A 14,954-nucleotide genomic window follows, 5' to 3' on the forward strand; every position below is an offset into this window, starting at 1 on the left:
CTCATCTCATTTTCTTCCGCTTATCCGGGGTCGGGTCGCGGGGGGAGCAGCTCAAGCAGGGGGCCCCAGACTTCCCTTTCCCGGGCCACATTGACCAACTCTGACGGGGGGATCCCGAGGCGTTCCCAGGCCAGTGTTGAGATATAATCTCTCCACCTAGTCCTGGGTCTTCCCCGAGGTCTCCTCCCCACTGGACGTGCCTGAAACACCTCCCAAGGAAGGCGCCCAGTGGGCATCCTTACCAGATGCCCGAACCACCTCAGCTGACTCCTTTCTAAGTAAAGGAGCAGCGGCTCTAATCCGAGAATGAATGGGAATGTTCCCAGACAATTAACGTGATCCACAAAACGGTATGAGAGAGAGAGAAAGAGAGAGAGGGAGGTACAGAGAGAGAGAGCGAGAGAGAGGCTTCAGAAAGGGTGTTCTCAGATAGTACAGTGCACCCTAGTTATGTTTATGCCAAAACCACAAATGCTATTTATTTAATCCTAATTATATATATTGCCTATATATATATATAGGCTATAATTACATTATTTAGCGTGTGATGAGACAATCTATAGCCAAATTGTCGAAGATGCCCGAGAATCTCCGGAGATATCGGCATGGGAAATCGGCGCATCAGACCCATGAACCTATAAAGAAAGACGTAATCTCAAGCGGGAGAGAACGTTTGCGGTGCTGGTTCTTGTCACGTAAGTACAGGGCTCTCATGTCTCATGCATTCGGCGTGAGACACACGCAATTCATCCCATGCACACGCTCGTACCTGGTCTCACGAAAATACGTGACACTGTCACGTTATTTAATCTATTGAAACGTGATCAGGGACACGTAGGCCTATTTTATAAATTTTGCATTTCAATTGGAAGTAGGCTATTTGTCGTGTCACTAATGCCGCTTTTCCACTGCATGGTACCAGCTCGACACGACTCGACTCGACTCGACTCAGCTCGCCTTTTTTGCGTTTCCACCGCGATCTAGTACCTCAAGTGGCTGCTTTTTCTAGTACCGCCTCGCTCTAGGTTCCAAGCGGCTGAGCCGATGCTAAAAGGTGACGTCGGCAGACGGCCGGCCACTGATTGGCCAGAGAGTGTCACGAAGTCACGAGAGCGACATGGCAACCATGCTGGTAACGATAGAACAGCCATAGTAGCGCCGCAGCCAACATATTCCACTTCTTCAACATGCCAGCTAATAATACGAACACGAATACCATCGCATCGATGTTCTCCATTGTTGTTATGTGGGTTCTGTCCATGTGTGGGTTACGTAGGTGTTGTTTGCGTCGCGTACAAAAATACGTCACGGCCCTTTCGCGCAGACGACCCCGCCCACGTCCCGGAGGTACTATTTGCGGTGGAAAAGCACCCGCGCTGCTACCGTGTCGAGTCGTGTCGAGTCGTGTCGTGTCGTGTCGAGTCGAGCTACATGTGCGGTGGAAAAGCGGCATTAGCATGACTTCCAAACTAAGGTTCTGTCCGGGAGCGTTATCCCTAACGTCCCTTATGGAGCTCCGTACAGATCATTCATTGTTGAAAATTGTCTGTGATAACTAACAAATGACAGCTTTTGGCCACCCGTTTCTACTTAAAATTGTCTGTGATATCGAACAATATGACAGCTTTTGGCCACCCGTTTTTACTTTCACCTTTGATTCTGAGAAATTGTTACAATTCACGGATATATTAAATGCAGGTGCGCTCTGTAGGCAAACCGCGAAGGAAAAAAGGGTAGCTGCTTCATCTGTTCTTTTTAGAATTGTATGTCTTGATGTTTATTTTATCTAGCCATCTATTCTCTTGTTTTTGGCTATGTGAATGAACGTCCGCGTCGATGCCTCGATCGCAAGTCCAGTGTCGCGAGCGGACGTTGCCATGACATCTAGAAATCATACCGTATTTAATGGGTTGTAGTGAGTGTAACATAATTCACCTACAGTATTTTGTTATGTGTTGTTCTTTCAATTGTGTTAGGCATGTCGTTTACTATCTTGGTGGTTCAGGGATCGCTGTCCCTTAAAGGATTACGAGCGTCTCATGACGTCAGAGCCCATTGGGGATTTGTTTACCTTCCGCACGTTTTGATTTCCTGTTTCTCTATTACTAAATAAACGATTCACACAACTGTGTGCTCAACGTGCGAAATTGTATCTCTCACTTATTGCAATTTCCACAGGGTTATCATTAATATTGATGTGTAGGGGTTGATTATAACTCGTGAATAATCAACCCGGTATCACGCCAAGGCGTAAAATAGATACGTTTGTCCACATCGCAAGGCATGTTCACCCTGAACACGCTTTCTTCTCCATTCGAAATTAATGGGGGAATAGCACCAACAGGGGCCATACGTTCTCCTAGCATTTGGTGAAATTGTTACGTAGCCTATATTAATCTTTATTATCTGAATGGGAAATGCAATATTTGAGGACAGATACACCATTAAACGCGTTTCTAATGACATTTCTAGCGAGAAATGTACATTTTCCTTACATAATCTTCCGTCAGTGAATGTGTATGATCTTTGTTAATCTTTATTATCTGAATGGGAAATGCAATATTTTAGGACCGATCCACCGTTAAACGTGTTTCTAATAACATTTCTAGCGAGAAATATGCTTTTTACTTGCATAATCTTCAGTCAGTGATTGTGTCTGATCTTTAGTTTTATAGTTATTAGGATTTGATCGGATCGCTCGCATGTTTCAACGACGTCAGGTTGATAGGGACGCTGCTTTCGCTAAACTAGCAGCTCACGTGTTTCCTGCGTTTGTGTTATTAAACCGTTACTTTATGTAACTTTTAATGATATCATCTTGTTAGAAACACGTATATCTGAGAGCCAACCCAGTCGCCAAAAGCATACGTTGACAGTGTACGTTTCGTGAACACTGGATTACGTCGCATTTCAACATAAAATAGCGTGTTATACACACACACACACGCACGCACACGCACGCACACACACGCACAGACACACACACACACACACGCACGCACGCACGCAAGCGCACGCACACACACGCACAGACACACACACACACACACACACACACGCACGCAAGCGCACGCACACACACGCACAGACACACACACACACACACACACACACACACACACGCACACACACGCGCACACGGTGCATTTCGCTGCTAAAACAACAAAAAAATATTCCCTCAAATATTATATGCAGGACCTGGCAACCCTGCGCTGTTGCCCGAGGTGCTGAAATGCTCCGGAACAGATCTGGATCCACCATCCCCCCCCCCCCCCCCCCTAAATAAATACTGAGGCAGAATAAAGAATAAATTCATGCATTATCATTAACTTGAACATTTCTTTTTACAGTTGAGTGGTGGAGTCTTATTATAAAACGAGGCATTGATAGCTTTGTAAGTGTACAGATTGTTTATTAAAAAGGACATTCTTTACACACATTACCATGTCTGTAAAAAAAAAAACACTGTGGTTCTCCAGTCGACGCCATCTTGTTTTTAAGACCCGATAAGTAGATTGACGAACACAGAGACTGACATCCGTCAACAACACGCAAGCTCTGTGTTCGCCAATCTACTTATCGAAACTTCTGAAAATATACATAATATTGTTGTAATGGCCGTTTCTGTTTTTTGTTAAGCTCACTTCGACCTGTGATTTGTATACGCCAACCTAGGCACAGGTGCGGGTGATTTTAGGTCACGCCCGCCGCTCTAGCATAGTTGGAAAGTAATGTCGGGCGGCATGGCATGGTTTGGGCGAGATAAAAAGATTTTACCACACCTAATGCAAGCATTTTGGATAATGGAAATGGAAAACCTTTGTTAGAACTTCATGCAAAGAAGACCGTTGGAATAAACCGATCCCTTTTTTGGAAACTTGTGTTTGTGCGTAAACTTGAAGCCGAATCCACGTCACCCACGGCCTTTAGTTTGGAACATTGGAAAATAGAAAAAAGGCCGTTACAACGGCCTTTGTAAGTGTACAGATTGTTTATTAAAAAGGATATTCTTTACACACATTACCATGTCTGTAAAAAAAAACCCACTGTGGTTCTCCAGTCGACGCCATCTTGTTTTTAAGACCCGATAAGTAGATTGACGAACACAGAGACTGACATCCGTCAACAACACGCAAGCTCTGTGTTCGCCAATCTACTTATCAAAACTTCTGAAAATATACATAATATTGTAGTATGAATATGTTAAGATTAAACATCAATCAATAATTGAAATACAATTGCCAATGGAAATATATTCTTTGTAAAACTTGCTTAGTTAACCTTATGGAAGATCTTCAAAGTCTCTTTAATCAAAATCAACTTTCAGAAGTGTAGCACTTGGATTATAGTTGAGTACATTACAGTACAATTTAAATCAGTAAAACACAAAGTGTGTGTGTGTTGATACATACATGTTAGTGTACTCTGTGTGTGTGTGTCTGTGGGTTTATATATACATGTGTTTAGTCCCTGCTCGTGTGTGTTTATATATGCATATCTGTGTGTGTGTGTGTGCGTGTTCATATCTGCGTGTGTGTTTGTGTGTTCTTATCTGCGTGTGTGTGTTCATATCTGCGTGTGTGTATGTTCATATATGTGTGTGGCTTTGTGAGCGTACGTGTGTGTCTGATTATAAATGTATGTGTGGTGTGGGCCTGCAGTTGCGCGTTTTTATATATGCACGTGTGCGTGTGTGCTTGCGTTTGCATGCGTGTGTCTGTGTGTATGAGTGTATATATATGCGTGTGTGTTTGTGTTCATGTATACATGTTTGTGTTGTGGCAACCCGGCTTGGTGAGTGAGCCGCCTCCTTCCAATAAGCACACAAACTGGAGATTACTTAGAGCCAAAATGGCACTTATATTCAATAGTAAATTATAAATCTATCAAACCAAACATAAAACTCAGCTTTGGAGGAATCAACAGTCTTTTTCCTCCGGGTGGAATCCCATCACCCACGAGACTGGTCTCTCCGCACACGCGAACCAGGAGAGCCCTGAATGAGTGTGGAAGCATGCTTTTTAAAGCATGCTTCCCACCTGCTCCTCAGGTGCTCCGCATCTCAATGATTGGCACCAATGTTCTTACTGGCGGCATCTATCGGAAATCTGTGGTCCACCGCCTCCACAACCTGCCCCCTTGGCCTCCAGGGGCGCTGTACCAGAGACGGGTTGCCACACTCCTCCACCCTTTGATGAAGGCTCGGGGCACCTCTGACTGACCAGCCACCCGGGTCGTGGCTGGATAGGGTGTAGGCGTTGGTCCGCCCCGGCCAGTGTCCCCCCTGGAACCTGTAGGACCTCTTGCCGGAGCGGTAGTCCGGCCCGAAGCGTAGCTGCTCCTGCTGCCGGCGCAGCTCAACCCGCTCCCGCTGGATCCCGTACCGCTCACGCCGGCGCTCAAACCGGATGCGCTGCCGCTCACGCGGCGTCCAGACGCCGCTTCTCCACCTCCAGCAATTTCCTCTTGCAGATCAGGTGCTCCCGTTCCTCCCTCTCTTGGAACTGACGGATGCGATCCCGCCTCTCCACATCTCGGACGCGTCACCTCGGCTGGGCTGCCCGTCCAGGTGGCGCTGTTCCCCGTCTGTCCGGACGAGTCTCAATTGGCTGGGGCTGGGGTCCGACGTTGAAGCTCAGCTGTTGGGCGACCTGCCGATTCTCTTCCAGCTCCTTCATCAAACCCGACAGCTGGGCCTTCAGTGCCTCCCTCTCCCGGGACCAGTCCATGCTTTGGGCCTCGTTTCCGGCAGCATTCTCCTCCAGGGCCATCTTGTGCTCCACCCTCATCTTCTCCAGCATAGTCCTGCTGGCCAGCAGCTCCTCACCTTTCCTCTGGTCATCCTGGAACCTTTGTTCATTCAGCTGCTGGATGATATGCTCCTTCTCAGCGAGGGATTCCACCAACCTGGTGAGGGCGCTGTCCGTGTTGGAGGTGTCCGCCTGCAGCGACTTGACCCTCCCTTTCGGGCTGCCCATCTGCTTCTCCTTGTCCCGAAGCTGTTCCTGCAGGTTCTCCATCCCGTTCTGTAGGTCATTGACCTTCCGCTCCTTAACCTCCAGCATGTCCTTGAGGTCCTGGATCTCCCTGATCAGGGTGCACTTCTCCTCGGGCCTTTCCTGGATCTGCTTGTTGAACGTGGGCCCCTGCTCGAGCCGTTGGACCGCCTCTCGGAGGAGGAGGAGTTCAGTTTCTCTCTGGGTGGCAGCTGCAGCTCTGGTGGGGCTCTGCATCGGGGTTCGTTCACCCATTGAAAAGGAAAACCTGTAACTTGGTGGTGATAAAAGCAAACAAAACTCAGCTTTGGAGGAATCCACCAATGTTCTTACTGGCGCCATCTGTTGAGAATCTGTGGTACACCGCCTCCACAACCTGCCCCCTTGGCCTCCAGGGATGCTGTGCCAGAGACGGGTTGCCACAGTGTGTGTGTGTAAGTGTGTGGGTTTTTGTGTATGTGTGTTTTTGTGTGTGTGTGTGTGTGTGTGTGTGTGTGTGTGTGTGTGTGTGTGTGTGTGTGTGTGTGTGTGTGTGTGTGTGTGTGTGTGTGTGTGTGTGTGTGTGTGTGTGTACGTGCGTGGGCTCCCCCCCCCAGACGCTGAGGCCCCCACTGAGGACCCCCCCCCCCCCCCCCTACCACTGAGGGATGAAAGAGACGCTGTCCCCCCTCCCCCGTACCCAGAACCCAGGGAGGAGGTCCTCCTGGGTGAAGGAGGACCAGAAGGTGTGGAGGTGTGTCAGTGCGTCTGAGGACCCTCCTCCACCTGGGGACACTCTGTAGAAGGACAGAGAGCCAGCAGGTCGGTCCAGATACACTCCTACTCTGGTGGAGCCAGCGGGGCGGAGAGGTATGGCTGTATAACTACCGTTGTGCCGGGCAGAGTAATGATCATCATAACAATGAAGGCTCCAGGACTTGTTGTTCCCTCCAAGCAGGCTGTCAGCACCGTCTCCTCTCCTTGTGATTCCTCTGTATGTCACTCCTATACCAACACGTCCTTCCCACTCTACCTCCCAGTAACAGCGGCCAGTCAGAGCCTCTCTACCCAACACCTGGGCCCAGTAGTCAAATCTCTCTGGGTGATCCGGATACGACTGGTCCTCTCCAACCACCGTCACCTTCCTGTTGTCCTCAGACAGAGAGAGGTCTCTGTGGGCCGTGTTGGGGTCCAGTGTGAGTTCACAGGCATCTGAAGGAGAACCAGACATGATGAGCTGCTTAACAATTCTTCATCATCATGATCACTAGTACTGTTCTCCTGCGCTCTATGTACATATACATAGATATGAACACATACATATGTAGATATGTACATAGATACACACACCTCAACAATAACGTTATGAAAACATCAACAACAATATTCTGAATATATCAACAACAATATTCTGAATATATCAACAACAATATTATGAATACATCAAAAACAATGTTATGAATACATCTACAACAAACATCGCTCCTTGGATCCAGAACTTACCAAAGACAAGCAGCTCAGCGGTGTGATTGGCCGTGCCAGCGCTGTTGCTCGCCATGCAGCAGACCGTGTTCACGCCATACCTCCCTCCTCTGACGAAGAGGAAGCCCCTCTCTACCCAGGCCTCTGATTGGTCGTCTGTGCCGTCCCTCTCCAGGGGCCTGCCGTTGTGGAGCCACTCTACTGTGGGCTCCGGCGTGCCGCCGGTGTGGCAGGTATAGCGGGCCGTTTGGCCCGCGGGCAACACGTGGGTAGAGGAGTGGAACTCTGTGATGCTGGGGGCCTCCTCCTCCTCCTCCGTGGGCATCACTGAACCTGAAGAAACCAGGAGGAGAGGAGTGAACGTCTACAACACGGATCTAGAGATGCAGCGTCAGACACTCCCTTCACTCTCTCCTAACACCTGTCCACTAGAGGGCGACCCAGGGGATTCACACCCAGTATTCTCGCCTGCCTTTTCATACATGTTTGAATATCACAGCAGTATCTACAAAGATTTCCCAGGTAGGGGAAGGCACTCCAGCTCCGGGGGCGGAGCTTGCAGAGAAGAACGCAAAACCGTTCAGCAGCTCCAATTGAAACAAGGACAAGTGAACCCAGAAAGGGTTGACCCTTGTGACCTGGGCCCCATTTCCCGATATCGATGGATCTTCGCTCGTAAGATCATTCTCCCGATGGATCTTTCGAACCATCGATAATTTCTTTGGAGCGTTTCCCGAAACTCCTCTTAACGTGAACGCGCATTCGCTGCACTCACGACGATCGTAGGATTGTACCTGTCCACTGACATGGTGCTGAAACGGGCTATGACGCAGGGGGAGACGCAGGAATGTCGGAGGAAAATGGGGTTAAAAAGGGTTAAAATATCTCCCCATCAAGGCCAACCGCAGAGTAGCCTACGAAAATAATCGATTGCAATAATATGAATGCTAAAGATATTAAAACACAATTGATTAAGCCTAGGCCGACATAGATATCAGTCCTAATCCTGAGTTCACGATTGGGAGGTGGAAGTTGCGCTTTAGATGCCTTCACAAGTCCAGCGGAGGGCTCCAGTTTTCGCCGGCCAAGTCATGCGCTGTGATATGTGTGACAGCTATGTTGCACAACATTGCAGCTAAGGCTGGGGTAGCTTTGGTTGAACCGGAGGACATTGAGGACGATGACGACGAGGAAGATCGGTGTGAGGACGGCCTCCCTCATAACTACGCGGCTGGTTTTCATGCACGTCGAAGAGTGATTGAGACTTTCTTTTAACCCCCTCCACCCTCCCACATGTCACTAAACATTCCCGTCAACGTGACCAATCCCCACCATATCCCAGCCTTTTGCATTTTTTTAAATATTTTTATAATTAATATTTTTATTATTTTTTTATTTTATTTTAGGCTACGTTTTATGAGTAGCCTATGTCAGTCTGCACAAATCCCCCCCACTTTCTCTCACACATTTTAAGTGCCCTGCCTGCTCAAACATTTCCTGGACTGTCTCTCTCAAACTAAGAACATAATGGCCCACATTAGGCTCAGACGCACGTGATACACCATTACCAATGTGTTATAATAAAACGCATCCAATGCTAAGAATGTCCGCTGGTTACGCCACTGAGGCTATAGTAGGCTAACAAGGCTCTTAGCGTCCTACGAGTACCCTGGAGCAATCGTTAGCTACGAGCGTTTTCAAGACGTTCGTTACCAAAGATGCTTTCGGGAAACGGTGTGAAAACTGTACGATGCTCGTACGACCCACTCTGCGATCCGCTTAGGCTAAAGATGCTTTCGGGAAACGGGGCCCTGACCTTAGGAGAGCACAATAGAAACTATGGGCTGGAACGGTTACAAAAAATTCTAAACGGTTACACGACCCCTTTTTTTTCGTGTACACGTTTAACCATTTTTTTATTAATGAAAAAAAGTATATATATACTTGTGGGTCCCCTCTTTCTCCGCAGTCGCGCAATAGGGGGATTATTTGTTTATCAACAGGGCGGATGCGCGAACAGAATGATCGCAAATAGAGCATTTGTTTGACCCGTTGCCATGGTTATCTCTGTGCGGTTAATTTGCAATTGCGGTGTTAATTAGGATGTCGTCAGCTTACTGTTACATTAAACTGTAATCAGAAAAAGCGGTTATACGCTATAGACCCTAGAGTATCCTTGGTATAAAAGCTGGGACGAATTTCGAATTATAAATATTAGAGCTGTCAAGCGATTAAAATATTTAATCGTGATTAATCGCATTAATGTCATAGTTAACTACGATTAATCGCGATTAATCGCAAATAATTTTTCTATGCTATGTATCCCTTGATTTTTTTGTCCCATAATTCTTCTCATTTTAATTCTCTTATCAACATGGTGAAGTGCATCGGCTTGCCTTGGGCAAATGATTTTTTATTGATAACAACATACTGATCAAAACAGGACGATGCAAAAAAAGAGCCTATAGTGCAATCAAACGACTGCTTTGAACAAAATGTCATTTGAACATAGCAGTCAGGCTACTGCTTCTTTGTTTTGAGCCAAAGAAAAAAAAAAAAAAAAAAAAAAAAATTTTTAATAAAATAATTGCATTAATCGCGCGATAAAATTTTTAACGCCGTTAAATTTGGTTTGCGTTAACGCCGTTAATAACGCGTTTAACTGACAGCTCTAATAAATATGTAACCTATGTTGAAAGTATGGACCGTCGCGATTCCCATTGAAACAATGGCGCAGCGTTTCTTTTTTACGGTTTTCGTTTACTTCTTTTTCCTAAAGGGTTATGATTTACTAACCGGTTACACGTGTACACGTGCAACCGTGCATACCCCTAATAGAAACCTGCCCTTGGTTGACCACAATATAAAACTGACCTTAGTAGACCAAAATATAAACATGACCTCAGTAGACCACAATATAAACCTGACCTTAGTAGACCTAAACACATCCAACAACCTTTGAACTCTTAAAGAGTATATGTACTGTATCTATGGCACAGAGAACAGAAAGGAGGAACCGTTCTCCACTCATGAACACAAACAAAGTCTACGGACCCTCTTTGTTCCGCTCAGCCTCCAGATGATAAAGGTCTAGGACCTTCTCACAGATCCAGTGGTGCAGTCTGTTACACGGTTCTTCAGACCAGCCGTCCTCCCCTGCTACGACGCAGTCTCTTGCTCCGCCGTCATCGCGTGGTTTAACGTGTCTCCAACTGAGAACCACGAGGAGGAGACAGTGGAGGTCAGTCTGTCACTCTCAGAGAAGAGATGCTGCTGAACAGAGTCTTCAGCCTTACCTTGAGGTCATGGGGGTACCATCCACCCACTTGTGGGTCCCCTCTTTCTCTCGATCACTCAGTCCAATCCAGGAAGTATCCATCAATCTGCTGACAAACGCCTGTTTCCAAAGGTAATAGCATCTGTTGTTATGCAACACAGATGAACACACACACACACACACACACACACACACACACACACACACACACACACACACACACACACACACACACACACACACACACACACACACACACACACACACACACACACAATCTCTCTCTCTCTCACACAATGTTGCTCTCTCTCTCTCCATCTCTCTCTCTCCATCTCTCTCCATCTCTCTCTCTCTCTCTCTCTCTCTCTCTCTCTCTCTCTCTCTCTCTCTCTCTCTCTCTCTCTCTCTCTCTCTCTCTCTCTCTCTCTCTCTTTCTTAATCACTCACTCACTCACAAAAACAATTGGTCTCTCCCACACGCACGCACGCTCACACGCACGCACGCACGCACGCACGCACGCACGCACGCACGCACGCACGCACGCACGCACGCACGCACGCACACACACACACACACACACGCACCAGTTCTTCTCTGCTGTTGATGACCACCAGGTCTGCCTTTCTCTTCTGACAGTCTTCTCTACTGGCCCTCCAGCCCTTCTTAGTAGTAGAAACACGGTAGAGACTCTTGTCGTGAAGCATCCAGCCCTGAAGCGTCAATTCATCTGTTGAATGTAAAAGAACATCCTGAACAAACAGAGAACTGCTTATCTTACGGTCTTCGTTACGGACACACAACCCTGAGACCTGACCTTAACAGACCACATAGAAGCATGACCTTAATAGACGACAATAGAAACCTGACCTTAGTAGACCACAATATGAATCACAGAAGCAGAGGGTGTTTTTGAAATTAATGTTAATGACGCGATTGATTTAATAACTTGGATAAAACCCTCACCGAGTTCATCCAGTAAGTGCTCTCTCCCCTCTTTCCAGGGTGACGGTGAGTCTAGGACAGGACAGAGGAATACAGAAGATATGAGCTCTAAAACAGAACGACATCGTCTCTAAGCATCACAGGACCCACAGCCAACCAAACACAAAGTCCATAATATTAATACTAATTAAAATAGCAATAACTACAGTTATCAATATCATTATCGTTGCTATTGTTACAATTATTCATATTAGTAGGCCTAACACAAATTCTAACAAATACAATAACGATCATTATCATTGCTATTATTACAGGTTGAGCGCGCGCATTGCACGCTCAGCCTCTAGTTGTAATTAAACCCATAGCTATAATGTGGAAACCCCAGTCGATAATGTAACACATTTCTGAGCACATAATATAATAACACTTTGCCTATAATGTTACAACGTATAACATTTAGGTTCAGCTAGTACGTAATGAAGCAAGCATAATAATTTCCTCTCTGCGTTATGAAGCAAGCATTTTTTGCCCGCCAACGGAGCTTCATGCCAATTCATTGTCAACCACGGCCGAGATAACCACCGTAGCATGTCTTTACCTGTTGTGGAAGAGGGAGGGACGGTGGAGAACCAGACGCAGTCGGTCCATAATATCGTAATGACCACGGAAGAGGCAGTGAATGAAGTATTGATTAGACCGCGATTTATTAGATACCACCGCAGATAAACCGTTGGAACACACAAGACCGGTAACCATAGCAACGCCAGTAAACAAACCCCTCAAAGCCCAATCCCGACGCGCTACGGCCGTCCGGAGGCTCACACAGCTTTTGGCCGTAATATCATACATTAAAATGTATAATATTATACACTATTATATATAGAACTTTCTCCTCCATGCTGCGGTTCACCGGACTGCACTGCAGGGAACGGTTGGCCGGGTGAACGCTGATTGGCTGTTATGTTACGTCACTCAGTGGCCACGCTGTTGAACGCTGATTGGCTGTTACGTTACGTCCCTCAGTGGCCACGCTGTTGAAAGCTGATTGGCTGTTACGTTACGTCACTCAGTAGCCGTTGAATGCTGATTGGCTGTCATCACACGAATGTGATACTGGAGAAGGAGAGTGTATTTTATTGCTTAAAGGTCCCATGGCATGAAAATCTCCCTTTATGAGGTTTTCTAACATTAATATGAGTTTCCCTAGCCTGCCTATCGTCTCCCAGTGGCTAAAACGTGCGTTCGGTGTAAAACGAGCACTAGGTATCCTGCAAAAAAAATGGAAGCTAAGGGGCGCTGATTTGTAATGTGGCCCCATATGGGCGTCATAAGGGGCCAAGTTACCTCCCCTTTCTCTGACTGGCCCGCCCAGAAAATTCGGGCTGCCAATCAGACAATGAGCTACGACCATGCGAGCGCCACATGTGTGGTGCTTTGTAGTTTGGATAACCGTTCTGCTTTGATGCTATGGCGAATAAAACGTTGGTTCTTTGACGTCCCTAGTAATTCCACAACCAGACTGTAGTTGGGGTTATCTCCGCCATGGTTGAGAAGGAATTGGGGGAAAGGAACTTTGGCTTTGACTCCCTGAAGTACATGAACCATGACATTGAGGAGAGTAGTAGATATTATATGCCATTGGGATCCATTCCTATCTGAACTCACTTCCGGTTTGGGGAGGGGGTGGGGGTGAAGGGGGGACCCCTATTCACAGAGGTACTTCCTGTTTATGTTTTATGACGGGTCATAAACCATAAACCCCTTCGTGTAGGGATGATCCGTGTAATGCCAGTGGTGAACCTGTAGGGGTCGCTGGGGTGCGGGATCTGTATAGACAGAGGTGTGATTAGTGTGTGTGTGTGTGTGTGTGTGTGTGTGTGTGTGTGTGTGTGTGTGTGTGTGTGTGAGACGTAATAATGTGCTTTTTATATTCTATCCCACTATATTACGAAACCGACTTTGGTTCACATTGACAATATATTAGGTGATATCATGATACTATTAAGATAGTTTAGTAATTTTTCATCCGTATTTGGATTAACTTTATTTATCAGTATAAGGTCGGACGAGTGGGCGTAGGTCCGCGGTACCGAAGTATGTGTGTGATCAGTGCCTATTGGTCGGGAGTCTATGACGTCGGGGGGCCTAGGTGCGAATGATACAGATGGGCGTTTATCAGGCATAAATATGCGGGCCCCATTGACACGGGAGAGAACGGCCTATGACCCCAGACGTTAGACGTACTATTCTAAGCTAGTAAAACGCGTCGTAGCAGCCGGAAGAAAAAAACAACAACAACAACGAACCGTCCTGCAGTACTATGCCGACTGACTGTAAGTATTCATATGAGTGTATCATGATTATATTATGTCTATGTCTATGTGAATCAGCTGTTTATATCTGACCGAAGCAGCGATTACTTCACAGCGATTTGCGGTCCCGGCGGTGAGAGCGTGAGCCAGCCGCAGGGTCCACGTGGAAGTATGTTTGTTTGTTTTTATAGTAGTGCGTTATATATATAGATCCATAACACTCTCTCTATCATTATTATTATTAGTTACTATGGTATATTCATGTAGAACAACTATTAAATTTGTGTTTTCCCAATGTGTAACAGGGTTGCAGGATATTCGGCTCAACATTGAAAGACCGATTCTAGCCGATCAGACTAATGCACTGACAAGCGGTAGTTTTGGTAAGTTGTTAATACATCCGCCATTAGTATATCTATATGTGTATCATCAAAATAAAATATCTATTAATTTAACATCTGAAACAAACAAAACTAACCCCTGAATACTTTTTGTATTTTGTTGTTGATCCACGTTTAGTACCTATCGTTGCAAAAGTCAATCAGCGAACCCCCGGACCAACTCCAAGTCGGCTATCCAAGAAGAATTTGAAAAGGGCGGCGGGAATAGGCGGGGCTATACCCTGCTCACCGCAGACCATAGAACAGCTACAAATTCCTTATAAAAAGGTCCGCAAGGACGCCACCCACGGCGGTCTAGCTCCGGAGAATTATAATCAGGTTATTCAGGCCGTTATAAACCCACAAATTGTGCAACATGGTGCTGTAAGGGATGATACCAACCACCAAGTGATTGGGGAAGTGGATGTGCATGTGTCGGCGTCGCCTACAGAGACCGTCACAGTGCAACCGGATGGGACTATACAACACGGTAGGAAATTAAATGAAAAAAAAGTATATGTATATTCTATAGAGTGTGATGGGAATGATACTGATTTCTTTTCTTTTTTCTATTACAAATTAGCC

General features: G+C 46.5%; 1 long non-coding RNA gene across 1 annotated transcript; it reads left to right on the forward strand.

Moving 5' to 3' along the window:
* The first annotated feature begins 14,031 nt into the window (after positions 1–14,031).
* On the forward strand, positions 14,032–14,586 carry LOC130378160 (uncharacterized). Its single transcript, XR_008894536.1, has 3 exons — positions 14,032–14,158; positions 14,295–14,372; positions 14,509–14,586. It is a non-coding gene; the product is annotated as an uncharacterized LOC130378160 (long non-coding RNA).
* The last annotated feature ends 368 nt before the right edge of the window (positions 14,587–14,954 follow it).

The sequence above is a fragment of the Gadus chalcogrammus genome, unplaced genomic scaffold (assembly GCF_026213295.1).
Source record: "Gadus chalcogrammus isolate NIFS_2021 unplaced genomic scaffold, NIFS_Gcha_1.0 GACHA068, whole genome shotgun sequence".
NCBI lineage: Eukaryota > Metazoa > Chordata > Actinopteri > Gadiformes > Gadidae > Gadus > Gadus chalcogrammus.